The sequence below is a fragment of the Chinchilla lanigera genome, unplaced genomic scaffold (assembly GCF_000276665.1).
Source record: "Chinchilla lanigera isolate Chin_1 unplaced genomic scaffold, ChiLan1.0 scaffold00026, whole genome shotgun sequence".
NCBI classification, from domain to species: domain Eukaryota; kingdom Metazoa; phylum Chordata; class Mammalia; order Rodentia; family Chinchillidae; genus Chinchilla; species Chinchilla lanigera.
In genome coordinates, this window is record NW_004955427.1 from 22,935,164 (window position 1) to 22,962,505 (window position 27,342).

The 27,342-nt window shown below is 46.0% G+C and overlaps 1 protein-coding gene across 4 annotated transcripts in view; it reads right to left on the reverse strand.

Moving 5' to 3' along the window:
* The window catches only part of Mylk (myosin light chain kinase), a 248,001-nt gene that overhangs the window by 174,732 nt on the left and 45,927 nt on the right, over positions 1 to 27,342 (reverse strand). The window contains exon 1 of one of the 4 annotated variants that reach the window (XM_013515194.1): positions 3,703 to 3,918. The exons of 2 other annotated variants lie outside the window; for them this stretch is intronic. The gene's annotated coding sequence lies outside the window, so the exon portion shown is untranslated. Of the gene's footprint in view, positions 1 to 3,702; positions 3,919 to 27,342 lie in introns of those variants that run through there. One more of the 4 variants, XM_013515196.1, reaches the window with a different exon arrangement.

The following is a 27,342-nucleotide window of genomic DNA, read 5'->3' on the forward strand; positions in this document are numbered from 1 at the left end:
TAATTGTGTGAGTGTATATTTACAAGGAAAATAATGACATGAATGTAATGCTACAGAAATGTTATAGAACATGTTATTACAGAAATTTTCAAACATATAGGAAAGAGGAAAGAATGATAAAATGAGCAACCCAGACAGGTACCACCTAGATTCAACAATTTTTTCCATATTTATATTGCTGGGTTTTGTGTGTGTTTGTAGAGTGATTTCAAAATAGTCACATATTTTTAGTTGGCACAATAATTTTACATACTTATGGAGTACAGTGATAACTCAAAACATGTATAATGATCAAATCAAAGTAATTAGCATGTCTATCTTCTTAAACAGGTATCATTTCTTCATGTTGCAATCTTCTGACTGCCTCTGTTTTAGTTTTTTATAAAATATACAATAAATTGCTGCAGCTACAATTACCCTGCTACTCTGTGGAACACTAGAACCTATTCCTGCCATCTAACTGTATCTTGGTACCTGCCCTGGTTTGGATCTGGAATGTTCCCCAAGGGCTCATATGTTAAAGGATTGATTGCCAGCTTGTGAGGCTACTGGGTAGTGGTGCAACCTTTAGGAGGTGGAGCCTAGTGGAAGGAAGTGAGGTCATTGGGGGTGTAACCTAAAGAGGATACTGGGACCCTGGCCCCTCCTCTCTCACTGTTCACTTCCTTGTTGCCATGAGGTAAGCAGCTACCTCCGGCACACACTCCTCACCATGATGCACTGCCTCACCATAGGAGCCAGTGATCACGGACCACAATCTCTAAAACTGTGATCCAAAACAAATCTTTCCTTCTACTGGGTGACTTTTTTAGGTGTTTTGACACAGCAGCAGAAAGCTGACCGAAACTGTGAGGATGCTGCAGCCTCCCTCTATCCCTTACCCCCATCTTCTCTCCTCTAGAGTCATCCTATTCTATGTTTCCTTTCTATGCAAAATAAACTTTTTTAGCTTCCACATGAATGATAATGTGTGGTGCTTGTCTTTCTGTGCCTGACTTGCTTCACTGAACATGATGTCCTCCAGTTCTAATTATTTTGTCAAAAATGACAGGATTTCATTATTCTTATGGGTGAATAATATTGCACAGTGTATATATACTACACTTTCTTTTTCCATCATCCATCCAGGAACACCATGATTGATTCTATACCTTGGCTATTGTGAATAATGTTGCAGTAAACATGGGAGTACAGGTATATCTTCTCATGTATTTTTAATGTCAAGAATCAGGATATAGTCATTCATTCAAAATACATTTATTAAGCATCTAAATGGGCCAAACTAGGTGCTAGATATGGAGCAGTGAATTACATGTGTGGGAGTGAATATTATGTGTGTTTGTGTTTGTGGGGTATGATGTATGGTGGATGTAGTAAAATAGGGTCGGAAAGGAATGGAGTTCTTATATCCTATAGGATAGCTACCTAGGACCATATTCCAGAGAGAACACTGCTCCTTCTGTCTCCTCCACTGCCTCTGAGGTGAGGAACAGCCAGGACCAGAGCTCGGGAGGAGGCGGAGCAGGCAAAATGAGCATCAGACTTTTGTGACCCTGGTAAAAATCTGGGGGCACTGCCACTTTGTATCTGTGGGTTGGGCCAGATACTGTACTTCCATGCTCGTGGCCCATTTTCTGTCAGTGGAAATACTACTCACCTCACAGGGAGGAAGAGAGGACTTGAGTGGAGTGTACATAAGACCACAGCACAGCATAAAAAGCATTTGGTAAGTGGGAGCTGCTTGTGGCCCATGCTAAAGACCTAGAGTCTGTCACCAAGGAGAGCAAGAAGCCAAGACTGCCTGGTTATCTTCAGGCAAGGTATCTGCACAGAAGGCAGATGGCAGAGTCCAGGAGAAGGCCAGGAGGAGGCCTGAGGCCCACTGACCACGCAGCATGTGGCCGACATCATGCTATGCACCAGTTGCTCAATCCCCACAATCCTGCAGGCAGTTCTAATTACCGCCCTTTCTCCGATGAAGCCAAGGGGGCTCAGAAAGCCAGCTATGCTTGCCCAAGGTCACATAGCTGAGAAGTGGGACTGCAACCAAGATCAGATGGAAAAGTCATACTCTGCTGGCTTCCTGGAAGCTCCCAAGGTCCAAAATGAGGCATTTCCTACTATCCCCAGTATCCCCTTAGCCACAGGCATAAAAAGCATAAAAAGCAAAAGACCTGGGAGTTGCCAGAGAAGAGAGGCACAGAACAAACTGCCCTTTTCTGCTGTCAAGCCTGCTTGGAAGACAAAGACTTCCCCCTTCCAAGAGAGCTAGAAATTAGAGAGGTAAGATCAGGTCTAGGGCTATAATGATTTAAGACCTGCTGAAGTCCATTTCAGTCTCAAGGCTCCATGCTTCCATCTAAAGATACACACTTGAGCCAGGGATATAGCTCAGCGGCACAGGGTCTGCCTGGCAAGTGTAAGGTCTCAAGTTTGATTCCCAGTACCCCTCCATAAAAGGGTACACACTTGGTTTCAAGAATATAGAAGGCAGGAGCCATTGATCCCTAAGAAGGGGCTGGCTTCAGGCATAAAAGGGACATGGCAGTCAGGACAGCAAGGAAATCTCCAGTCCCCCATGAGGTGCTCTGGAGAAGGGTCACTCAGCCATCACTCAGGCAGAACCAAAGCCCAGTCCCCAGCTGGACAGTCCTCAAATCCATTCACCCTCAGCCCATCACCCTGCCCACTCCCACCATCAGCACAAACAGATTCCTGCCACACTGCCAATTAATGGCCACTAACATATTTGGAAAAATGTTAATAATAAAATAAATCAAGCCAGGGCTGGGATGTAGCTCAGGGGTAGAGTGCTTGCATAGCGTACATAAAGGCCGCAGGTTCAGTCCCTAAAATAAATGAAGCCAAAGCATCCTTGCTCCTTGCTAATCTTTCATCATGCCTGATGACCACATTTTGCAGGAGAAAACCAGAGGGGCTGCTCTCTCAGCACAGCAGCGTTCCCTGGCTAAAATCAAACACAGCCACCCACGGGGTTGCATTCAATATCAGCTAAATACAGATCAAAGGACAGAGGCATACGAGCAAAACACAAGGGAAGGGGCCCAAAAGAGCAGTGGCCCAAGAGCTGGAAGTCCCCTCCCCCACAGATGTTTGGACAGAAGTACCTCCAAATGGAGTTTTTCATAAGTAACATGATTATTAATCACTCAAAGCACCACCGAGTTAACTGGACTTTAATTTGATCGAAAGCATTTTAAATTGTCTCTTGACCCCAGAAAAGAACACTTTCAACTATGGCCAAAAGGGAGTGCAGAAAAACTGGGGGTGGCTTGAAAATCAGAGATCAAGTTACACAGCAGAGTCCCCTTCTTTATTCGCAGCACATACACTTTGAATGACCTATTCCTAAGCCACCCCCCAAGGATGTGCAGGGCTTCCTGGAGGTACCAAACCTTCCTGCAGGGAAGGGCTCCTGAGCAGGCTTGGAAGTCTGCAAAGAACTACCTCTGGCCCCAGCACACATCAGAGGCGGCCAAACCACCCATGTGCAAATGCCCCAGGCACTGACAGCTCAGTCTGTCCTCCTTAATCCTCCCCTCAGTGCACTCAGATCTTGACAAATGCCCTAATCGCTCCTAATCCCGCAGGGAGGTGCTCCTCTGGCCATGCCAGGCTGACTTGCCACAACCCACCCTGGAGAGCACAGCAGGGCAGTGAGACGCGCAGCGAACCACACACCTTACGGAGGCCTCTTCCCAGCAGCTGTCACATGAGGCAGGATGCGAGGCAGCTGTGCTTCACCACTGTTCTGCTGAGATTCCTGTCCAAGGTCTGGTGAGAAGGGAGAATAAAGAGCAGGAGCCACAGAGTCCAGAGCCAGACTGCAAAAGTTAAGGGGCTTTGTTCTAACTCTGCTTGCAGATGTTGCAACTTGCCTTCTGCCAGGCAGCCAACTTCACCCGGGAGATCTGTTGTTCTAATCCGCCCAGCTGGGGTGACCTTTGAAACCTCTGGCAGCCACTGCAGCGACTCTCAATGGAGTCCACGGGAAATGGAAGTTCACAGGTTTTCACATGTTCAGGGCTGCAAAATCCAATCTGAGTACCGAGCAGAGGGAGGACCCCGTCAAGCACAGAGCTGAGTCCTTGCAGGGGCTGGGCACTCCCCCAACTCCACATCTGGCCTGGAACAACGCTCCAACCCCTTGGCACATCTGGCCTGGGATTACCACCAAGTGCTTATGAGGTATTTGCCTCCCCAGACCCAGCCCTTTGTTCCTTAGGTTGAAGAAGCCCTGTTTATGATCCCCAGAGTTAGGAGGCAACCTGCGGAGAAGGATGGAGTGGGAACAGGAGTGCTGCGATTCTGTGAAGGAACCAGGCTGAGACTTGAGCCAGGTTCAAACCCCAAAGAGCCCTGAGAGCCCCACCAGAGCTCACGGCTACAGTGTGGATGCCCACGCCAGACTTCTGAGTGCCAGAGGAAACTCTCCTGTGCAACTCACGCTTTGTGACAGACTGTGGACATCTAGGTCAGGAATGACATGAATTTAAGCTCGCCTGAATGTTGGATTGTCTTAGGGGATGCCCAATCCTGCAGCTCAGTAGTCCTCCAACATTTTTGGTGTCAGAACCTCTTTATGCCCCTCAAAGTTATTAAGGACCCCAAAAAGTTTTTGTTTGTAAGCTGCTGCTCACAAAGTTTAGTATATTAAATCAGACATGGTGGTGCACATCTGTAATCCTAGCACTCTGGGCTTATGGCAAGAAGATCACAAGTCTGAGCCTAGGCTGGGAAACTCTGTGATACAATGAGGCCTTGTCTCAAAATAAAAACTAAAAAGGGCTAGAGCCGTAGCTCAGTGTGAGAGCCCTGGGTTCAATTCCCAGTACTGCCCAAAAATGTGTATTACAAATTAGCGTATTACGGTGGAGTACTACTCTGTCATAAAGAAGAATAAACATGAGTTATTCGTAGGAAAATGGAAAATGCACCTTGAGACTATAATATTAAGTGAAACAAATCAGACACACAAGCTTAAACATTTCATGGTTTCCTTATATGAGAAACCCAAATATAAGTAAAGAACAAAATAAAATAGGAAGATAGATCTTTTGCATATGGGAAGGGGACCAAGAGATGGTGGCGGGGAGGGAAAAAAGGGATAGGGATGAAGAAAAGAATTGAGATGTATTACACACACGTACCACTTCCCCATGATGAATGTACTATGTACTACCAATATGCATTAATAAAAAAATTAAATGCACTATGTACTACAACTACGCACTAATAAAAAAAATTTTAAAAACCCAAACAAATTAGTGTATTAGAAATTAAGTGAAATATCAATTTACAAACATCAATAATAAGCCTATATGTTAACACAATTTTTCTTTTTGAGACAGGGTCTCACTATGTTCAAGCTGTTCTCAAACTCCTGGGCTCAAGTGATCCTCCTGCCTCAGACTTCCAGATAGCTAAGATTACAAGCTTACATCAACATGCCCAGCAACATAAGCATTTTTAAAAGAAAAAATGTATTTCCTGAAATAAAAATATGTAGTAAGATCAGTTGTTCAGCTTTGCAATTTTTTAATGTTTTGGGGGCTGAACCCAGGGCCTTGTTCATGTTTTGCAAGTACCCTTCCTGACCTATACAGCCCCACCCTGGCCTATTAGAAGGCAGCTAGATTATCATATCTGCATCTGCTGGTAGTTCACTGGGACATGACAGAATTTGCAGCTGCTGGAAAACACCACAGTACAGAGAGATAATAAAAGTGAAAAAGCATAGCTCAAGCCTGTAATCCTGGCACTCAGGGAGGCTGAGGCAGGAAAATCACAAATTTGAGTCCCACTTGGGCAATTCAATGACTAGCTGGGCTGCAAAACAGTCTCAAGGACTCCCAAGAATCTCCAGGGAGTTCTTTAAGAAGCCTACTTTTGCCAGTCTCCTAGCTTTCTCTGTTACCATCCACTTTCATTCTGTTCTTTATTTATAATTTAATAATTTAATTAAATTTAGGGACAAGCTCTCACTAAGTTGCCCAGGTTGGCCCAAACTCCAGATCCTTCTGCATCAGCCTCCCCAATAGCTGGAATTACAGACACATGCCACTGCACCCAGCACTTCTGTCTTTAAAATATACAAGTGGAAAGGGAAACACGGTTTTATAAGGAGTGGTTCACAGCTTTAGGGATGTTATGGTTTGTGTCTAAATGTCCCTCCAAAGCCTCATGCAGTCATGAGGGCAGACTTTTTCAGAGCCAGCTGAATCTAGAGTTTGTGATTGATTCATAGTACAATGCTGGGATTAAGGCTGGATGATTGCTGAATCAGCCCACTGACTGGATTGACACCCCTCCAATCCCAGCAACTGGATAAGACAAAAGGGGCAGAAAGAAGCTTGTTTCCCTTTTTTGCTCGAGCTTTTTGCTTTTGCTGTTTTCTGCCATGATAAACTGCTGCCGTCCACCATGTGCCACGCTGCCTGGAAGCCAGCCAATTATGGACTGAAACCTCCACAAACTGTGAGTTAAATAAACCTGTCTCCTTTCAACTTTGGGTGTTGGCTATCTTGTCTCAGCAATGAGAAAAAAGTAACTAACACAGGGGACAAATGAGGAAGAGGGTGAATCGAACTTAACTTCATTTTTTTTTTCCAGAGACAACAGCTGGGCAAGAGATATGCAGCCTGAGGCAGACGTTGATGAAAATACTTTGAAAGTTGGTTAAGCCTTGGCCCGGACTGAATGCACACCTGGCCTCTTGAAGGCCTTGCTCATGGAGATGTCCCAGTAGTTTATGGCTAACAAAGGAAGAAACCAAAGCAGCACTGCTGCTCAGCCTTGGTGAGTGTGGGTAGAAACCAGCGCAATCTGATGAACATCTGTGTCCCCGAGTGGAACCTGAGCTACACCAGGACTTAGCCCTTCTGTGTCTCATTCACTACTGTTTCCCCAAAGCCCAGAATACTGATGAGTGCATGATAAGTTCTCGGTAAATTCAGATGCATGAACGGATAGAGTTGAATCAAGAAATATAAAAGATCACTTCTGCCACGTGAGATGGCAGGAAGTAAAAGAATAAGCAAGGGACGGAAAAAAGAATAGAGTTTATTTAGACCAGCATAAACTGTGGAGGGGGACAGCAGGTGAGCAAATTTCCCCGAAAAGGAATTGTGCTGTCAAAGAGAGAAACAGATTTATAAGGGTTGAGGATATGAAGAAAGGGTCTAGGCAACAAAAGTGATCATGTAAAGAATGTCTTTTCCTGGGATCGTTTAGCACCTTGGGGATCCTCTGGGGAGCACCTGTATTGCATTTAAAATTATATGTTTATAGTTGCACTTTGAGCAGTCCATCTTTCTCTGGATTACGGAAGGCCTTTCAATTTAGATAGGCAGTGATAAGGAGGCTTATAGGTATCTTTTAGAAATGATGGGTCAGACTCATTGGGAGGAATGACTGGGCCTTACCTCAAAAGGTCTGTTGCTGTCTTATCACCACCTACAGAGAGCAGGAGGGCTTTAACCTTTTTTTCCTAATGGGCAGCCACTATCACTTTCAACTATGACACCATTTAATTTTGTTGCATAGGGAATATCATGAATGTTAGAGATCATAAGAAAAGGAGGAGGTGAACAGGTCACAAGGATAACAAATCTAGCCTCCTATTGGTTTCTTTTTTTTTTTTTTTGGTTTTTCTCTGGTACCGGGAACCGAACTCACGACCTTGCGCTTGCCAGGCAGGCGCTTTGCCGCTGAGCTAAATCCCCAGCCCCTAGCCTCCTATTGGTATCTGGTTTTCGGAGACGCCAGGGAGGCATCCCATTGATATTTGGCTCCAGACACATAGTGCCTATCCTAGCTCTAAGCTTGGCCTGTAACCCACGCATCCTTTCTGCTCTGGGCTTCTCAGTCTTCCTGTCTGTGAAGTGGGCCTAATTATACCCTGCCCTCGATATACTCTCTGGATTTCCTGCCACCATCCCTGAGCAACTTGCATCTAGCACCTGGTGCTCAAATGAAGGTATGCAAAGGCAGCCCATGCCTGTTTTGTCATCCACAGCTGAGTTCTTCCTGCAGCCACCAGGCAGCCTCTCCCACCCGGTGGCTTTCTGGGCCTTTCCTCTTGGAAAACACATAAAGGGAGGAGCTGGGAGCTGCCCATGCCAACCAGACCACATCAGCAGAGTAGCACACTATGGGCGGGAGGGCCACGTCTGCTGGGCAGCACAAGGCTGAGTGCCATATCTTTAGCAGAGTTATTTTTAAATTTTCTTAAGAGGGAATCGCTCTCTTTCTCACACACACACACACACACACACACACACACACACACTGATCAAATCAAACACACCCACCTGTGTGCTCACAGTGAGAAGGGTGAGGCTTGCCGGCCTGCCTGCCTGCCTGCGAGGACTCAGCCTCATTTGGGAGGAGATGAGAAGAGGCCGAGCACAGCTCTCTGCAGTGACAGTCACACGCCAAAGAAACCAGAGCCAGGCCCAGAAGCTGAATTGGCACTGAATTAGCAAATCGGACGCTGTAACAACAATCCTAAAGTGTGTGCATTTTGTTAACACGTATCTCTCTACAGAAGGAGGTCTGGGGTGTCAAGCAGGTTTCTTGAGCCCCTACCACAGCACCCCCTTCTCAAATACCATGCATCCTCTCTCCCTGGCATCTCCGTTCTCAGGGGGCCTGAGGCCAGCAGGGTGTTTGAGCAGCAGTAGCCATTCCTTCTGTCCTGGGAGCCCGGGACCAGACCTGGGGAGGAGGAGCCGTCCCGTGGCTTCTATGCCAGGATCCCAAGGAGGGACAAAGAGCTGCTTTCTCCACTGCTCACCTATGTGGCCAGAGGCAAGTGACAATCTCTGAAAAGCCTTAGTTTGCTCCTCTGCAAAATGAGGCTACTACTAACGCCTCCCCACCTGCAGCGCTGTGACGAGGACTAGCGACAGACGTTAAGAGCAGCCGCAGACCAGTCTCTGGCACAGAACCTCCATCCGTGGAGCTGTTACTGTTAATGTTCTTAGTCTTTTAAAATTTCTGTCAGAAGGTCAGAATATGAGGGAGTCTGGACCAAGAAGGAAAATCAGGTGTCAGCGCCAGAGGGTGGAAGAGCACAGGGGGGTCAGTGCCCCTAGGACCCACGAACTGGCTGCTAAAGGCAGAAAGTGCTGAGAGACCAAAGAAATGAAAAGATAAATGAACCCAGCATTCCACCAAGTGCAGTTAGGGACTCTGGGGTAGAAGTGTGTCTCGGGTGATGGTAAGGCTGAGGACCCCCACATCCCCACAACGCCAAGGCACAGGAAGGGGTTCATACATATGCTAAGGTGGGCCACAGCCAACCAGAATGTACTGGGTGTACCAGGCCTTTCTTAAAAGCTATTAACATGGAAACAGTCCATGCACGGCAACAAACACTTGCTAACTCCCTTAATGGCAATGTTTATCCAGTGGTGTTTAGAATGCATGCCAGGATCACCTGTAAGCAAAACAGTGGTTATGCCCGAGATGACTGTAATTAGGTCAAGATGAACTCCTACACTTCTCCTCCCATTCCACCAGAATTTAATAATTTGAGTCACTGTGAGACAGGAACCTTAGGGGAGTTTGGGGGCCAAAAAGTGGGGGGCTAGCAGGTAAGTCTAGACATCTGTTGGTGTTGTGGAGCCAAAGGACAGAAGGGAGACCCAGAAAGGTGAGGGAAGAGTAAGGAGAAGGTCACCTCTCACCTCTGTGTCAGGACGCTGCCCTGCCCCCTACTCCTGAATGCCGGTCATTAGGAACACCTGGAAAAGCCCTAGGAAAAGATGGCCCAGGAAGGAATGAGCCTCCGACCCAGCTGATCACTTGCTTACTTGAAGGTGCACCAGAACTGGAGCTACCGACTGGCTGAAGGTCCTACTCCTCCCTGGGCTGGCCCGAATATGTGCTGCTTCTCTGCTTTCTGCAGGGAGCTAGCTCCACAGGTATGAGTTGAAGGGACAGATACAAAGGACACTGAGCAAGAAGGGTCCCTGGGTCATGAGGACAGGAATACAGGCAACTGTGAGCGCGTGCCCAAGCCTGGCTCCTGCACGAGGTCTCTGATCCTCCCACCCAGTTTACAGGAGATGCCAGTTTCCAAGGCCTGCTTCTCCTGGAACATTATTTTGGTGGCAGAGGAGGAAGGAGGAAGGTGCTTCTACAGGCACTCTGTTTTATATGTGACAGCCTCAGGCTTTCCGGTCTCCCAGGAAGAGGGGAACAGGAAGCACTGCAGACCTACTGAGGGCTACAGTGACGCGGACACCAAGAAAAGTGAAGACTGCCACCAGCCACATGGTCCACAGTTCCTGCTGGAGAGGCAGTCTCCATTACCCAGCACATCCATGGTAGAATCTAGTGTCCCATCCTGAGAGGTCTGGGGTACTTCTTTTCCAAATCCTCCTCGGTCACAGCAAAGAAAAGCACTGAGGCAAGAGCAATCTGGTTGATGGATTCTTCCAGTTCCAGCATGGAGATGCAAATTTGCAGTTGTTTTCTAATTACTCCCATGGATACAATCTGCCACCTCTGGCCGAAACCCAAGGCCTGGCAAACAGTGTCCTAGATTTTCCCCTGTTCTTCCCAGCCCTGGTTAGCAATGAGAGACGTGGCAAGTGTGTAGAGAAGTGGACGAGGAGGGAATCAATCGTGCGTCTCTGCGTGGCAGAGGAGGGGAGGTGTGAACGCCAGGTGGTTTTCCTCCACATAGTCTTCAGTTGGCTGCCTATGCTAGAGACGTTTTATCCCAGCACAGAGTCAGAACTAAATGATAAACACAGCTGGAGTCACCACAGGCCCAGACCACACTATGAATAAAGCTACAGCTGAAAAGTAAGTTAGCTGGTAACTTCAAGGCAGTGGACTTTGCTGGAATGATCACACCGTAGGCTTTGTTGTCACATGTGCTTGGATTTGAACTATGCCTCTTTCACTCTGCTGGATGACACTGGTGACTTGCTTAATATTTGTAAATCTCAGTTTCCCTGTCTGCAAATCTATTTTGTAGGGTGTGTGATTAGAGGCAACTTCAAGTATCGAATACAAAGCTGATATTCAAAAAGTGCCAATACATTGTAACTGTAACAGTAAAATCATTTCTAACAGTCTAGAACATAGCAAGCACTCAACAAATGGTAACTACAGTCCTGTGGCACGTAAGGTCATTTTGGACACAAAAGGACTGCCTGTCTAATAACGGTAAGATTATAATGAAGCTGAAACATTCCTATCACCTACTGACACTCTACCCACTGCAACATCACAGTACACTGCCTGATTCATGTGTTCGTGGTGCTGCTCGTATAAACAAACCTGCTCCACTGCCAGTCACATGAAAGCACAGCACATAAAATTATGTGCAGCACTTGACAGAAAGGACTATATTACTGGTTTGTGTATTTATATCTTACCATTAGGGTGTGCTCCTACTTACATATTTTTTACAAGTATTGCCTCATATCCCTTGTTTACCATCTCTTTCTCACTCTCATTCTTTGTTTATGTCTCTCTCAATCTTTTTTCTTTTTCATGCAAGACTGAACTTAAGACCTTGTGTATGCCCAGCAAAGACTCTACCACTGAGCTACATACCCAGTCCTTTTTATTTTATTATGAGGCAAGATCTTGGTAAGTTGCCCACATCTGTCCTCAAACTTGTAACCCTGCCGACTCATGTGTACCACCACATCTGGCACTACCATGTCTCTTGCTTGCATCATTTTCTGTTATGCTTGATTTAATCTCTTGCTGTTTGTTCATCACAACATGTCTTACTTTCTTGTTGCGAGACAAACTACCCCACAACTTCAGTCCAGGTTGGCTGACTCCCACACAGAAACAGCATGGTGGAAGGGCCTGGTGCCAGTGAAGGCTGCTTATGTCCTGGCAGCCAGGAAGCAGGAAGAGAAGGAAAGGGCTGAAGAGAAGAACAGATCCTTCCAGGTCATGCACCCCCCCCCAGTGACCCACCCCCTAAGCAAGTCAGTAATAGCATCCCCATGATACAATCACCCATCTCTAAAAACCCTATCTCTAAAAGCATGAGAGTTTGGAATAATATTCTAGATATAAACTATTCCATTCTGTCCCGGCCCCAAAAAACTCATGCGATTCCCTTTCTGCAATTCTCTTAGCCTAACGCTGAGAGTCACCAAAGTTTTAACTGTTCCAGCATTGCTACAAAGTCAAAATCCAAAGTCTCCTGTGAGACTCAAGGTAACCTCCTAGCTGTGAACACTGTAAAAATGAAAAAGAAAGTTAAATACTTCCAACCTACAGTGGCATAGGGCAGCAATGGTGAACCTATAGCATGTATGCCTTAGCTGGCTATTTGTTAACACCAAAAGCTCTAAAAGGTTTGCCATCATTAGCATTCATAAAGAAATGAATGGAGCCAAGTTCACAGCAGTGTGAACAAAATCCTGTAGTTCCATGTCCTGCAGCTTGGGGCAAGTTGTGGCAAGAGGTGAACTCCCAAGGGCTTTGACAACCCTGACCCATGGCATTGCTGGTTGCAGCCCTCATGGCCTCTCTCTTGGGTTGGCTCTGCTCACTGACCACAGCTTTCCTTAGATATCCCACATTCCTGGCTTTTCTACCTTCCTAGGCTCTCCACTGCATTTTAGGCTTCACACACTACCCTCTCAGAGGCATACTGTCTGGCCTCCAAGACCTGCTTCTAAATTTTGGGTAGAAGCCTCTTTGACTCCACAACTCTTGTATTCTGCATGCCTGGAAAACCCGTGCCACAGAATGATGTCAAGGTTTGCTACCTGCTTGAACAGCAGTCCCCTTACATCATAGCTGCAGGGGGTTCTGAATGCCAGAATGGCTGAGCATTGTGAAAGGAATCCTAGGGAACAAATTCCTTAGGTGGTCCTCCTGGAGCGGGGCACCCTCAGGCTCTCTTCTCAAAGCAAAGCTTACCTTTGCTATTTCTTTTATATCCTTGAGCCAATAAAGGGTGGGATTTTGCTGATTCCTGAGATTCCCTCAAGGCATTGTCTTAATGTAAAGTACTTGGCTTCTTTTTAATGCTAATATTTTCAACAACAACACTATTGTTTGCCCCAACTTTGTAAACACTTCCTTTCTGGCAAAACTCCAAACATTTTAAAGAGGGATTTGCCCCTCATTCTCACTGTAAACCTGGCTCAAAGCAGCCAGGAGTACTCATGCCACAGCCTAAACATTGGGCTGCCTTTAGATTTCCTCCACCAGATTAATTAGTCCACTGCCCTTAATCTCAATCTCTCTCAAAGTCTCAGGATATGGGCTAAATGTAGACAAATTTTCAGCCAAAGCATAACACACATGGCTTTCAGTCCAACTGCCAATGGCATCCTTGAAACCCAAATCTGTCTTAGTCACATTCTTGTTGTTGAAACAATACTCAACAACCACAGCTTGAAGAAGGAGAATTTTATTTTTATTCACAGATTTAGAAGTTTCAGTTCATGCTTGACAGCCTTTAAGGCAAAAATGGTGTAATGGAAGGATTTGAGCAGAGGAAAGCTGCTTGTACCCTGGTGGCCAGGAAGCAGAGAGAGAAGGGAGGAGCCAGGGAGGGAGATACACCCTTCCAGGTTATGTCCCAAGTGACCCACCTCTAACCAGACCCCACCTCCTAACAGCATACTCAGCTGCTGAATTTGTTAGTGGATTAATCTATTAATCATTGTAGCAGCCTCATAATCAAATCAATTTTTCAAAAGCCCCATCTCCTCATGCATGAGAGTTTTGGGGGACATTTTAGATCCAAACCATAACAAGCCTAGGAGTAATAGGTTAATATATCAATATCGTATAGCCTAGAGGATAATAGGCTTTACTATCTCAGTATATTCTATGATGTTGGCACAATGACCAAATTACCCGACACATTTCTTAGAATGTATCCCCATTACAAAGCACTATATTATTATAACTGATAAGTCAGTTTAATACAATGAAGACTCTGAGTATCATATTTCACTTGAATCTTCTAATTTATTTAGGTATGACAGCAATCATGAAGAATATATTACTTCATCCTTTAAATGAATTGATTTTTATCAGTTACTTGTGATTCATTAGACAATATGTATTGCTCCTCTCTACCCAAATTCTGGTTTACTGTTGACATGCCAGAATGTGGTTGGATTGCCAAATGTCTGGGATGGAGGGAGACTTAATCATTTAGTGTAGTCTTTCATTTTATGGACGAGGAAACCAAGGCAGAGAATGAGTGGGCCAAAGTATCCTTAAAGATCAGGACAAGGACCACTAATGTTTGTGAGGCACAGAGAACAGATTACAGCAATCTAAGTGGGTGAGTCCTCAAGTATAGAGCTGAGCTGAGTGTATGGATATAAAAGTAAATAAAGTCATCTGGTAAAGTAATGTATCGAGAGTTGTTTTGAAAAACAGTCATAAAGTTGATCAAGACTTGGTTGTGGAAGGCCCAGAGAAGAGCAAGTTTATTGCTAATGCCACCAAAAGTTACCTAAAATTAACATGTAGAGGCTGGGGGTGCAGCTCAGTGATAGAAGGCTTACCTAGCATCACAGGTTCAACCCCTAGAATTAGGGTGGGGGGAATCTAGCTACTGATTTAACAATTCACAATATGCTTTCCTAATTAAACTTGCTTCATGCTGTTAATATTACACATTCAGTGAATGGAAGTGTTTACCACACTGTAATATCTGAAATGAGTGTTTAAATACATTTGTCAAAAAGATGTTCCATATACTTCTCTACGAGATGAATAATGCTAATACACTGAGTAAATGTTAACTTTTAGGGGGAAAAAGGATCTCATTTCAACTTTACAACATCTTGAGGTATTCTTCCCCCATTTTATTGATCTGAGGCTCCAGGACCAAGTGCCTTCCCTAATGTCATGCTATGATTTGGATCTGGTTTGAGTGTGTTCCCCAAGGGTTTGTGTTTTAGGGGTTTGGTCCTAGTGTGGCAGTGCTGATAGGTGGTGGGACCTTTAAGAGGTGGGGCGTAGTGCACAGCTCTTAGAAGGGACTGAGGCAACACTTGTGGGGCCCTTAAGCTTGCCCAAGAACAAGTTGTTAAAAGTAAGCACAACCTTCCAGTCACTCTCTGGCTTTTTATTTCAAGATTTCTTCCTGTTATCTTCATTTCCATCCTTGTGATACTACCCACCATTAGGCTCTTACCAGCAGCTAAACTAATAGGGCAGCCAGATCTTGGACCCTGAACCTTCAGAACCATGAACTGAATAAGCCTTTTTCCTTTATAAAATTAGTGTGCCTTAGAGATTTCATTATAATAATATGAAACTGACTAATACAAGCTATATAGTTAATGAAACAGAACTAGAATCCAGTCCTTCTGAACTCTGAATGCTGGCTCAATTTGGTACTCTGCTCAGGAAGGATTTATAAACACAGATTAAAGCTACTTATAGTAAACACCATGTCAACAGGAAATTTACAGTATTTGTTGGTATTCTCTTATATTTGATTGTCATGATATCTGATGAGTGCAAACTGGACTCAAGTAGTCAACCCCTTATCCGGGGAATGCCCCATATATGGTATTTGTCCTAAATGAATGGGTGACGTCATTTCAATCCCTTGTGCTTGAGGGACAGCTCATGCATGTGTAGTGACCAGTCTCTGGTAAATCTGTCCTGGAATGACACCATTCCCAGTAGGCAGTCCTTCCCCACAGACAGATATTCTCACACAATAGTTAGATATCACTGTCTTTCCATGCACCACTCAGAAACCTTTGCATTCTCCTCAAAGTGTACAGCCCTTTTCTGGGCTACCTCCCTTCTCCCAGCCTTGGGTGCTGCATCAGAACTGCCAGGAGGGTGCTGTGGCGGCGTGACAAGCCCTGTGTTACCACATGCTGCTCATCCTCTGCACTCTCTGCCACGCCTCCAGTGTGGATGAGAAATAACAGAGCAGCGTTTCCTGGAATTTACCTAGGGTGGTGGAGGGATGCTATCCCAGACCAGCCATGTTTATTCCTGTAGGGCATAAGTCAGACACGCTCTGCTCCTCTTCCAGCCTTCTGCACCCCTCGCTCCAGTGTGCTGAATCCTTTCCCTCCTGCTTGCTGTGCTCTCACCCAGTCCTGTCATGTCCCGCTGGGGGAAGGGGCTAGGCAAAAGGAGCCAGACTTTCTGAGATTCCCTCAGGGTTCTTTGCTACAGGCTTGTTGTGGTTTGGATCTGCAATGTCCCCCTAAATGCTCATGTGCTCAGAGATGAGACTTTTGGATAGATTGTGGGGGCAGTGTACTCACTGGTGGATTCTGCCACTCCTGTATTCAGAAGTTGGGTATGCTGTTGAAAAGTGGGGCTTGGTGGGAAAAGGCAGGTCATTGTGGTGTGACCTAGAAGGGTGTATCTCCCTTTCCAGTTCCTCCCTTCTCTCTGCTTCCTGGCTGCCATGACCTGAGCAGCTTTCCTTCACTGCAGAACCTTCCACCATGTGGTTTCTGCATTTGGGTCTGCTGACCATTGACTGCAACCTCTGAAACTTTAAGCCAACATAAACTTCTCCTCCTGAATGAGCTCAAGGCCAACCTGAATTGCATAGTGAGACCCTGTCCCCCCCGCCAAAAAAAAAGACCAAAAACCCTCAGACTCCTCTCTTAAATTATGAGTGTTGCATATTTTGCCCCTGTGATGAAAGTAAGACATGGCTTCAAGTACTTTGTGGAAGTGACTCACATACAGTAGAACCTACAATGTCCCAACTAGGAGGAACCTTCAAAACTATCCAGTTTCACCTCTATTCCCAGAGGGGTGTATCTGGGTACCATCTGGGCATACCTGAGGCCCCCTCATTCTGGAATATTAACTTGCCTCAAATAAATATAGGATTGCAAAGGAATGCTTAACTTTCTGCAAGTTGCTTCAGGGTACAACCCAAGCCCTACCCTCAAAATACATGCTTTTTCTCCGCTGGCCTCAGGGAAGGCAGAATTGCAGAAGCACTGTTCCAACCATCAGGTTTTACAGAAAGGAACCCTAAGGTCTAGATGAGTGACGTGACTATGAACCACAATGTCTACTATAACCCACTTATTGAAAGTTTAGTGAGGGCTAGCTAAGGATGTTACCTAAGTTCCCTTTAATTTTCAAAGCAGCTCCATAAGATAGGTATTACTTTCATTTTAAAGATAAAGGAAATATTCAGAAGTTGAGCAATGCAGCTCAAACCTCAAAGCTAGTAACAGATACTTCTTATCAGTTGGAGTTGAACCCAGGTCTTTGGCCATACCCACATGGACAATGTCTTATTGTTAGGGATCCTATGAGGAGGATCTAGGAGTAGACTGGAGTCCAATGTTCCAGAGCTGGTCCTGGCTCTGTCATTCGGTTACATACAACACAGAACTCAGACACGTTGGGTCACCTTCTCTATCTATAGGTAAGAAAACTATGATCTAGAGAAAAAAGATTAGCTTAAAACCAGAGCCCAATAGTTTCAGGGGCAGGGTCTGTTAACATGAGGCCCTGGGGCACTGTCCTAACCTCTGACCCCTACCATTCCCTTTGACCGTACCAGCATACAATCCTAGGGCACACAAAGGAGGCCACTCCTCACGTACTCTACTCTGCAGACAAACTCAGGCGAACGTCATTCTCTCCCTAATGAGCAGCACACACGGCGCTATGGCACTCATCTGAACAACCCAGTTGCTCTGCTTGGAAAATCAGCTTTCCAGTCTACAACTGATAAGCATGGGTGCACCAGGAAGTAGCGTGGACACACAGTAGCCACAAGCATGCACAATCCCTAAACAAGGAAATTCCAGAAATTCATTAATTCTTGTGGTTTACCTCTATAGGACTCTTCCAGACTTGTACTTATTAGGCCACTGATGCTTGAGGCCAAAAGCCAGCTAAGAAGATATAGTTCTTTCCTGAACACTTGGACAGCCCATGTTATCTGGGTCCCATGTTGGGCACCTGGGCCCATCGAGCCAGTTTTGTGCCCTCACAGCAGGGAGATTGAGCTCCTACGGCTCGGACGCATGGTCTGTCCACAAATCACGTTTCCACTGAGTACCAACAAAGCCCTTGTGGAGAACAGGCAAGGTGAAAAGTTAAACAGTGGGGTGCACACTCTCTGATACCACATAGGACATAAGTGCCACAGGAAGAGCCAAGACTCCCCTTTCTTCCTGACTTCAACCTGCCCAGGTTTCCACTGTTCCTATAATCTCCCCACTCACACCCTGACTGTCCTCCCTATACCACTCTACCCTCTGACCCTGCCCAGTTGAAGTGGTGACTGAGTGAAGAATTCAACCTGCAGTCCCCTGTGGGCCACAGGTGAGCAGGGCAACTTCAGGTTTGCAGTAGGTTTCACTGGGCCTGGGACTCTCTACACCCCCACCCAGCCTGGCCCAATGTCTCAGTGCTCAGCCCTTGCTGCACCAATTCTTATACTCAGTGGAATAACAACCATCTTCCCCACTCAGGGGAGCAGCTGGGAGCTGGGAGAGGACATTAAGGTCAAATACAGAGGAGGAAATGACGGTTGTCTTCAAGTATTCATTGAATATCAAGCGCCTTTGTACCAGTGGAGAGTCTGGGATTCAGTAGGGACAAAGCTCAACTCCATCCAGGCCAGCTGGAGGGAGGATGCCTGCACTCTGGGATAAAAAGACAAGAGGTCAGAGAAAGCTGTGACTCAGAAAACAGCGTTGGGAGGGCCCACACTCCTCACATTTGCTCTAAGGGGCCCCTAGATATCAGGACTCCTCAGTCTATTGGAGGAGAGCACTTGAGAATAGAAAAAGGGGGCTCTTGCCCCTGTGGATTTCCTCTAGTCTGTTGGCTCCACCCATATGCCTGAACAGGTCTGCAGGTTCTAGCCACAGCTCTTTAAATGTGGGCTTATGAAGTCCGCTCAGCCTCTACTTGATGCTCTTAGCCTGCCCCAGGCTGACTGCAGAGCTGCCAAAGGCAGGTGAAGAGGGAGGCTCCTTGTAGCTCTTCTAGATTTCTAGACAGAAGGGCCCTGCAGTAGGCTCAGGAATCTATGACACTTCTTGCTGCCCTTCCAAGCTCCTCAGGTAACCAGATGAACCCACCAAGCCCAGCTGTGATGCCTGTGGCAGGGCTGGCCAGCCCCAAGCTGGACCCTCTAGTGTTCTGATGAGACCCTCATGCTGGCCTGAAATTTTAGAACCTTCTGCACAAATGCTCTGCCTTCATGCTTCCAAAGAACACCCTCCAGTTCCAGGAGGAACAGTCTGCGATGTTTATCCACTCTTTACCATCTGTAACAGCGGGTGACAAGAGAATGGACACATTTTTCTCCTTTAACAGTCTCATTTTGCACCAGGAATGTCTACCCTTCATCATGGAAGACACTGATGAGGCTAACATGTATCTTACCTCATTTCCCGTCACATTCCTCTTCTAGAGGCTGGCTGTATAGAAAGAACATCAGACCCCAGGACCCTGGAGGAGAAGGCATGCGGATCTGATGGCCGACTAGGGCCACAGCATGTCAGCTGGAGCATAGCGTAAGGGATCCCTGCTCAGAGATGTCACTCAACCAGCTCCCAGTTGGGGGAGAAAATGCCTGTCCCCTCCAACCTCCTCTGGCCACTCAGACTTGGGCACAAAGTCCTTCCTCATGGTGGACCTATCAGAGGCCTGATGCAGGGTCACCAGGATCGTCAAGGGTCACCACTAAGTATTTGCTGGACTCATACTTGGCCTGGGCAGCAGAGACCTTGACAAATCATGGCTGAACTTCAGGGAACTTGGAACCCTGCTGGAGAAACCATATTAACAAAAGAAAAAACAGCCCCAGAGCCCAGGAAAGTGGGACGTAGGGAGACAGTGGCCTGTTCATAAGCCTAAAGCCCTTTTGTTTTTTTATTCCTGAACCCGAGATTCCACATCCTGCTGGGGCCACTCTGCCGTATCACAAAAGCAGCAGTTCATTTTTTTTGTATCCAGCCTTGGGGGAAGTATGGCATTTATTGGATGTTAACAAGGTCGGTATAGGACTCTGAGGAGAAATAAGGTGTTTACTATCCCGATAAAGCTTGAAATGGCAGTTCTAGTAGAGAAAGCGCTTTCTTTCAGGCAATGCAGGCAAGCCTCTACCTAGTGACATAGCAGCCAGCCAGCCAGCCAGGCATCTCCAGCTGTGATGGGTTAGGCTGATTTATATGTGTAATAACAGACCTATAAAACCAACAATTGGCTTTTAATTACTAGTCTCTATTTCTAACAGGTACATAATCTTTAACGGAATGCTATTATCTGGAGGCTTCATGCTAATGTAAAGAGCCTGTTTTTAATCTCACACTGCACTCTTCCCAGAGAAACCAGTGGCAGGCTGGGACTCCTCAGAGCCCAGCGTCTAACTGATTACAGTCAGAACACCTACTCTAAAGAACTCTGGCCCCAATTTCGCTCCCCTCACTCCTCTTGTCAGGGATGGGTTCTATCTCCTTGATGGCCTTGTCCCTCTCTGTTTCTGGGCCTAAAAGAACAACTGACTTCACTATTCCCTGAAGGGTGGCTGAAACTAAATGAGAGGAAGGCTGTTCACGTGCCCCACCAGCTGCCTGGCTCTCTGCTGACTGAGTGGCTGGGAGGAGGTGCCACCTAGAGTCTTTTACTTCTTCTCTCTAGACCTCCCAAGATGTCCAGGAGGTGTCTTGGGCATTCAAGTCAGGAAGATCTGCTGGGGCCACTCTGCCGTATCACAAAAGCAGCAGTTCAGGCACAGGGAAAGGGGCACCCTCCACAGCCCCACCCCATTTTTCTTGCAAGCTGACCTCCTAAGCTGGATCACTCATGGCACCCTTCTTGGCACCCTGCTCAATCTTAGGGTTCCCAGCAAATCTGGCTTGACCAACCCCACACAACAAAGGGTAGACACCAAAAAGCAAACAGCCCTCCCAGGCCAAGCCCTGGCCTCCTTGTTGTGAAGACTACCCTTTGGACTGAGTCTTGCATGAGCCATGACAGGGTTTCCCATGAGCAGTCAAGAACTCCTCCAGGGAGAGGAGATTCATTCAAGGCCACAAACGGGGGAAGGCTCAGCTGGCGAGTTACTGACTCTTCTGCTGTCACTGGAGATTTTAGTGGTTAGGTACCACTAGGGCTGTGGCACAGGAAAAGAAGGAAGCAAGAGGAAAAGGTGTTCCTGCATCAGAGAGAAATATAAATGCTATTCTCATGCTGGGGCAGCTTGGGAATAACCACTTTGGTTATCCTACAACTAACAGGAAGCAGAGCTGTAGTCATCTACTAAATTTAGGCCGCTTCTCCATCATGCTGGGCCTTCCTCAATAATAGGGAATCTTAATCCACCACCTCTTAAGTGCTCAGGCAATGAGCAGAATACTTATCATCAACTCAGAACGTCCTCTCCCTTTTCACTAGGATGATCATATACCATATCACCCAAACTCTTCCTGAGAATGAACAGGTAAGCTGGGACTGTCCAGAGGAACTAAGATAGACGTATGGCTACCCTAATCACATCCATGGTCTCCTAAAAGTTCATAGTATTTGAAAGTGGGCCATTGGGAAGTTAATTAGATGAAGTCAAGAGGGTAGGGCCCTCATGATGACATTATGGCCTTATAAGAAGAGGAAGTGACACCAAAGCTAGCACACTTGCTCTGGCTCCCCACATGATACCCTCTGCTATATTATGATACCCTCACCCGACACTGACCAGATGCCAGCTCCAGGTTCACTGGTTTCCTAGTTTCCAGATTCATGAGCTAAATAAGGCTCTATTCTTTATAAATTAGCCTGTTTGTGGTACTCACTTATAGCAACTAAAACCAGGTTAAGACAATCTTTGTAAGTCTAGATGTGAGACCTGACTTCAGAATGTCTTCTACGACAACCTTCATCCTACTCTGGTCACACTGTGCATGCCTATGGTCCAAGAACATGATTATTTCACACACTGAATTATATTTGGAATATTCTCCTGTAGTCTAGACAGTTATCTTGTTTGCTGATTCTTTGCATGAACTTTGAACTCACCCCATTTCCCTTGTTCTAGTCTCTTTTGTTCATAAATAAATATTTGATGAAAGTTTGGTTGTGAGTTGGGTTACAGATGACTTTTTTCCCCAACATAAATACTACCATTTTCTATACAGTTTTTTTCTGGTGTTTTTTGGTTTTGGTTTTTTTGGTTTTTTTTCAGTACCGGGAATTGAACTCACGACAGTGTGCTTGCCAGGCAAGTGCTGTGCCGCTGAGCTAAATCCCCAGCCACTCTACAGTCTTTTTCTATATATGTACTTTTTTTTTGTCTTTTTAAGACAGGGTCTCGCTATGTAGTTCAGGCTGAACTTGAGCTCACTTTGTAGCCCAGGCTGGCCTTGAACTCACAACGATCCTCCTGCCTCAGCCTCCCAAGTGCTTGGATTACATGACTGCACCACCACACCCAGCTATATATGTACTTTAATGAACAAAACCAAACATACACATTATCATTGTCTTTATTTTCCACACTTTTCTTCCGAGTTAAACCACAAAATACAAAATACTTTTTCATAAATCTTATATTTTCAGTGACTACTATAAAATATTCCATCAAGGGGATAAACACTAATTCTCTCCATCATGCCCCTGTTGTTTAACACTGCAGCAGGTTCCAATTTCATTTAAAACAAACAACACTGCAAGTCACAATTTCACAGAGATAGCTTTTCTTTTAGATTACTTCCCCAAGATTTATTTCCACAATCCTGATTGGTGAGCCAAAGTGTATGAAATTTTATTGTTCTTGAACCTGGGCCCTCTTGATTTCTGCCCACCTTGCTGGTGCTGACTCATGGCTTCTCAAGTATTTTACTCTCCTTCCTCAGGCCCAGTTGGAGCTTGATCTTGATGTGGTGCCAGAGCTCTGGTAAGGACCAGGTTCCAGGACTCCCACATAGTCTGAAGGGACATGCACTCAGATATCCGAGTTAGAAAGACTTCAGAAGTGAGGCAAGTACTGAGCAAGACAGGAAAGGCTGCACAGGCAAGGAGTCATGAAGTTCAAAACAACTGTTGTTATTCAGCAAAACCTGGGGTCTCTTCCCTCTTCTATATAATCTGCCAGAGAGGCATCTCGTACACCCTCCAGAATCTACTCTACCCAGCTGAATACTATTCTAATTCCATCATCTCCTCTAGGGAAGGAGATCTAAAAGCTGGATCTAAAAGCTGCTAAGGCCTCACACAAGGTATGGGTTCATAAGTACCCTCTTAGCAGGGGCTCAACAAGCCATAGTAAGTGAGGAAAATGAAGACAATGTGGGAGTTTTCCACATAGCTCAATGTACCTCAAAGGCTTCCATTTAACCTCAGCCTATGTCCTTCATGCGTTTTGGAATTAATATGTTCTTTCATTTACTTGTAAAGATATTAGAGACTTTGTTTAAAATTTGCTTGCACATCACTTTGGCGGTGCAGAGTAGGGATAGAACCCAGGGCCTCACTCACATTCGGCAAGCACACTATAGCACTGAGCTATTCCTTCAGCTCCACATCACACTTGTTGAGAGTTTACAACCCTGCAGTTGTTTGGATCCTTAAGACACAGCAGTGAACAAGACAGACACAGCCCGGTTCAGGCTTTGCCCAGGGAGGCTTTGCTTCCTGACACTGGGCCTGTGGGCAGCCCTGAATTTGGACATCTTTGGGTTCCACGGCAGAGCAGTCCACACTCTGTTGAGAACACTTCACAGTCTGTTCTCAATACATGTTTGCTGAGGACAGGGTTTATAGAAACCAACACTTACTGGGAAGATGGGGGCACACTCGTATGCACAGCAGCATGCCACATGTAGGCATGGCACATGTATGTATGTAAGGAATGGGGATGAAGTCTACCAAGTCTGGAACCACACTGCCTGGCCTCTAATCCCAGCTCTGCTGTGGGACCTTCAACAAAGTCTTTAATCTCCCTAGCCTCTATCTTCAATCATAAGATGGGGAGGATTGTATTAGTCAGTTTTCAATTACTATAGCAAAACACCTAAAGCTGAATACTTCTAAAGAAAAGAGTTTTTCAGCTCATGATTTTGGAAGCTGAAAGTCCAAACAACATGGTGCCAACTCTGCTGAGGATCTTGTGGTGGATAGCAACAGCAGGAGAGCATGCAAAAGGCAGAGATCACATCACAAGAGGGAAGCCAGAGAGCGAGGAAGGGCAGTCTTGCACTTTCTACTAGGCTCACTTCTTAAGAGTTCTACCACCTGCTCACATCCCACACCATGGTCCACGTATTCAACACATTAACCATTGGGGGCCATACTCATACCATAGCCAAACCATAGCAGATGGTGATAGCACTCACCTCAAGAGGTTATAAGGAGTATACCCTCAGCACTATACCTGACACACTGAAGCCCTTAACTGTGACCTAGTTGTAGCAGCAACCATAGTATCTACTAGACACAGTCACAGACACACACACACACACACACACACACACACAATTTATTCAGTGACTACATCAACGTTAAACCAGATGGAAAGGTCCGGAGAACCAAGGTGAAACTAAAGATGCATCTGACTGGCCAGAGAAAAGTTAAGAACATAACCAGAAAATCCTCATTTGTACATAGAGGGAAAAAAGAAAAACTACATAGACTTTCTTTTCCTTCTTCACTGATGCCCAGGACAGAAATACAGCAAAACGTTCTGGCCAAATCAGGGTTGCTCTGAGGATGGGCACACGCCAGATGGGCACAGCACAAGCTGACTTGGGGAAGCAGAACTGGGGGAAAGACACACACAGTTCACAGACTCTTGAAGTATGGACATTCCAGAGACAGATCATTTCCGGTGCCATAGAGAGCTCTGGAATTTAGAAAGCCTGAGGGAAAGCAGGGTAGAAAACAGAACATTGGCCACAACCAGCAAAAGGACAAGGCCCAAGTCTACAAAGGTGGCCCTTAGCACTGAGATTAAAATGGAATGCTGAGCAGATTTATTATCGGTGGTGTAGATAAAATAATGTCAGCAGACTGGATAATTAAGGCATTTTTGGCTTACAACTTCACTCTCTCACTTCTAGAGGGATGCTGAAAGAGAAAGGAGATGAGTCCAAAAAAATACAAGAATTCCTTGGAGTTATGAGTGTATTTTTAGTTATTCCTGACATGTGGGATAGCAGAGACATTATTTCAGGATCAGCTCCTGACCATGCCCTTTACATGGGGCTAACCATCATTTTTTAAAACGCTTTGATGAAATGTAATTCTTTTAAAGAAATGCACTGGCTAATTAAGACCATGTTTGGGGAGTTTTTTGCTTCCAACAGAGGACGTTCTTGGCTGAGTGGAACAGATGCCATTAAGTCAGTTACCACCACTGCTATTCCTCACCATTTCCCCAAATTCCTTCCCTGGCCAGCCATGAGTCCCTCCCTGGACCTGCAGCTGGACCAGATCTGCTCATCTCAGGCCTTGAGAGATTCCATGGTACATGCTGAGGTCACCACAGACAGGCTGGGCCCAGTCACCTATTCCCACTGGCTTTTTAAAGTTTGGGTCACTTGAGAAGGAGGAACTAATCACAGAACCACAGACACAGTTAAGAGACTGTGGTGATCTGCTAACTCAACCTCCTATCCAGTAAAGGAATACTGTTCAGGCCTAGCCTGGGCAACAGTGGGCTTGGTGTGCACATGCAGAATCGCCCGCTCAAGCCCTGAGGCTCATGACTACAGCCAGCAGCGATGGCACCAAACCTAGCAAAAGTTGAGGCAGGACTGAGTCAAGATCCGATGGTTCCCAATGAGACAGAGCAGGCCCAAGTGCCAGGAGCTGCAGCACTAGGGACATAGTTAAGATGGACACTTTCAGACCCCCCAGGGTGGGCCCAGGTACCCCAGGGGTGAGACACTCTCCTCATACACAAGAGCCCTATCTGCATAGGTCTGACCCAGAAAGTCTAAGCTCTGAGAGGCAACAGGAAGTGACGGCAGGCAAAGGTGTTTAAAGCACTGCATTAACAGGGTCAGCTCTCTTAGGAAGGGTCTAGAATACCTCACTCAGATCTCCTCCTCAATTGCTCCACTTTTGCAGAGAGTACAAAGACAGGTGTCTCTTATGGGGACCTTGACAGATCCTAACCATGGCATCCTTCTGAGGTAATCACCAAAAATTTCTGCATGAGGAGGCCGCACTCACAGAAGGAACCCACACCCGTACAACATCAGGGGATGCCAAATTACTTACAATGTTATTTTTAGGCCATAATATGCCCCGCCTCCAAACCAAATTTTGCTTCCTGCAGCCACAAACAGTAAACTCTACTCTTATACAAGACATGCCTACAAATATTTGAGGACAATCCTCACTTATGCTTTATCCTTCTGCAGACTAAACACAGCCCCTTCAACTATTCCAACTTGGCATGGTTTCCAAACCCTTCCAAATCCTCTGGGCATACACCACAACCCCCTTGCCGTGACCCTGAGGATGCAAGAGAAAACATAACACAGTGCTTATATGCACAGACTGGAATTCCACCTCCCTCACTCAGTGTGCCTCAGTTTCCTCAGCTGCACCTGGTATTCTTAGTTGTGAGAATTAAATAAATAAATTCATGGGGAGCTCATCGAATGTGTTTGCAGCCTCAAGTTTTAAACTGTTCTGCAATACAGGGCTGAGCCTGTAAGAAGTTCATAATACATTCCCAAAGCCACTAGCTGGACGCTCCAGTTCCATTGATCAACAGCTTCTTTACGGAGAAAACAAATTGGGGTTTTAGAACTTTGGTGCGGCAAGGGATGAGAAGCCTCTGGGTCAAGGCCTGGGCCTTGTGTAACACAGACGCAATCAACATTAGCTGCCGCCCTTTCCACTGATAGCTCGGAGACTTCTCCAGGAGATTCACAGTTCTGCATATCTTATAAAGCAAAGGCACTTACTCCTTTTGTTCCAAACTGTCCTTTGGGAAGCTAAAGAGATGCTTCAGCTCAAAGTGGCTCCTCTGGATGGAGTCAAGTGTAAGTGCACTTACTGTCCATTATAAAAGATTCAAGTTCTCCAGGGCTGGATTTCTCCCTGCTATTTTTGCAGGTATCTCCGGGTGCTCTGTGTGTGAACCTCTACAGGGGCTGGAGCTCAAAGAACGTGTGCCAGAAAACGCTGACACTGGTTTCTGTTATTGTTGTGAGTCATGAGGTCCTTTACCTCTAACCCATGTGAACTGCCTCCTGCCAGCACCTATGAAACTATAGCAGGTGAACTCCTTCGCTTGCAAAGAGGTGAAATCTCAGTCCCTTTATGGCTTTTAACAACAACTGACAGCAAAAACTGGCAAAACAAACATCTTCACTCCAGCATTTAACT